General features: G+C 32.3%; 1 pseudogene; it reads right to left on the minus strand.

Moving 5' to 3' along the window:
- Positions 1–861: 861 nt before the first annotated feature.
- On the minus strand, positions 862–2,599 carry LOC125818330 (kiwellin-like; annotated as a pseudogene).
- Between the last annotated feature and the right edge of the window lie 219 nt (positions 2,600–2,818).

A 2,818-nucleotide genomic window follows, 5' to 3' on the forward strand; every position in this document is an offset into this window, starting at 1 on the left:
AGTTTCTTTGTCTCAAACCATCTATCGTGTTTTTCTTATAAGCTAATTAGTTATAAATATTCAACTACCTAATACTTCATATATATCAATTTGAAACAGTTACCTATATATATCCCATGTATAACAACCGTAAAATAAATGTATAATGTATATACTCTAAAATTTTCTTTTGTATATGAAAGTTCCTTCAAATAAATAAATGTTAAATAATCAATTTTATGTGAAGTTCTTGAAATTAGTACGCGTAGGACATATTGTATTATGCTATGTAGGACACACGTGTTTACTTGACTTCAACTCACATCTGCACCTTCCAAATTTGTGTCTGTACAAATATATACCTAAACTTGTATAAAATTGAATAAATAGACACACATGTCCTACGTGGGATAATACATGTAGGATACAAATTTGCCGTTCAGGACTCCACGTAGTATGAATATGTCTATTTGTTCAATTTTATACTAGCTTAAGTGTCTTTTCAGCACACCCATAATTAGAAGACATATATGTTAGTTGATACCAAATTAAATAATACGTTTATGTATTATATCATTTTTTTACTAGTACAATACGCCCATACTCTCCTTAGTCCTTCCCTTTTTTGGCAAATTCAAAGGAATGATAAGTTCGTGACATGATGTTAAAAAAAGAGAGAGTCAAACATCACAAAATAAATTGAGACGAAAGAAGAATATTTTTAGTAAGAAATTATATCGTAGTTGATTATTTTTAAGAAACTCTAATGTACATCTTATTACATGTAAGATGACACGCTTATTCAAGAATTATATAATTTGAGACATATAAAGTTACTGAATTCTATCAAATCCATAACTGTAACGATCACTCCACGTTGGCCTAAACCATGGACCAAGTGACAGGAACAATACCTAAATCTGTATTTAACCCTAAAGCTCTCCACACAGCAATAGAACCATCCACTATGTTATTTTTGCATGGACTTTGAAAGGCATGTTCTGCATCACAACCCATAGTAGAATCACATTCATCCACCACTTTAGCCGTTACAGTCTTTCCATTATTAGCGCGAATTAATATCATTTTACCACACCTTGAACGTCCTGCGAACCATCCGGTGGACAATGCTACTATTCTTTCTTTATTGTTATGATATTTCCCATCACATGATGATGGACCACCTCCGTCTCCGCCTTCACTGAAGTCGATGAAGGTAAGTTGAGCGGGCGTTGAGGAGGAGACAGGTGGCGAGCAACGGTATATTGGGTGCACACCATTGCAATTGATTGTGCCAGACGGACGACATGTATTGGTTGGAGTTGGAGATGGGACGGAAGGAGGGTTACTTTTGCAAATTTTGGTACCAACGTTAGGATCATCGTTACATTTTCCGTTTATGCAAATTAATTGACCACATCACAATCGTCCCATGTTTTACAAGGGCCGTTATATTGAGAAATGGCGTTAGAAGTAGAGATGAAAATTAATTTTTTCAAAGTTGAAATGAACTGAATCGAGATAAGTTAAACAATGAATAATAGTAAGGGAAACTTTTTAACCATAGGGAGATATGCTATTCCTAGTACTCTTTCGTTCCTAGGTAATGGCTGCTATTTAATTAATATATTCATTTTTGACTCAATAGATAAATATATTTCTACATCTTTTCCACCAAAAATTAAAAAAATAAATATATTATATAAATAAATGAATGAAACAAGGTGATAAAAAAAAAACAGACCTAGGAACAAGTAAGGACAATTAATATTTCCGTTTTCAATTATTGACCATTTTAAGGGTCAAGCACAATTATAATAGAAAAAATTATGACAGAATATGATGGATATTCATAACGTATTTGTCAATAATTTTATGATGGATTATTAAGTTACAAATTCTTCCCATGGGCTGCACTAACCCATGACTATACTTGGTCGTAAATCTTTCAAGCATTTTGATGACGATTATATATGTTGATTTCTCTAATTAAAAATAGAACATGACCATCGTCCACGTTTTAAAACAATCCATGTCTTGCAAATCAATTTTCATAGTCTGATTTGAATATAGTTGATTTGTTAAGAAACTCACATATTATTGGGTGTTTGTCCTAATTTATAAAATCATAATTGGGTATTTTATTTTTTTTGGAAGAAACGGCATCATATTTATTATAATAGCCTTTTCTTGTACGATAAGAAAACTATAAATATTTTATATCTGGTTAATCTTTATTCTTGGAGAAAGGGTTTGGATGGGAGTCCTATTTAAGAGGAAATATTGATCTCTTCGTCTCAAATCATTTATCGTGTTTTTCTTATGAAAGTTTCAATTAGTCAAAAATAGTACTTCAGATGTATCAATTTGAAATAGTTACTGGTGCATATTCATTGTATTACAACTATAAAATAAGTGTATGCTACGTATATTTCTTGCGTGGCATAATACATGTGTCCTATGTGGTATAATACATATTAAAGTGACCATATTCACATTTCTGTTATAGTGAGCAAGTTAGAAGAAGCTGTTAGTTAAGTCGGTTTAAATGTTTGTTACAAGGACAGCCAGTTGGCATCCACTAGTAGCTAACTAACGTGCCTATAAGTACAGAGCACATGTGATTGTAATTTCCACTTTTCAGATTCAATAAAACAGTTTCCCTTTCTCCTTCATCTATATTCTCTCTGTATATTCAGTGATCCACATAAATGGTGGACGCATATGTAGAGTGCTTAGCATAAATTTTACATGGTATCAGAGCGGTGATCTCACCTCTAACTGCGTATTGATTTTGATTTCATCGCAATTTCTCAATAGGAGCAAAAATGCCAGAGGA

The sequence above is a fragment of the Solanum verrucosum genome, unplaced genomic scaffold (assembly GCF_900185275.1).
Source record: "Solanum verrucosum unplaced genomic scaffold, falcon-dt-bn FXZP01000253.1, whole genome shotgun sequence".
Classification (NCBI taxonomy): Eukaryota; Viridiplantae; Streptophyta; class Magnoliopsida; order Solanales; family Solanaceae; genus Solanum; species Solanum verrucosum.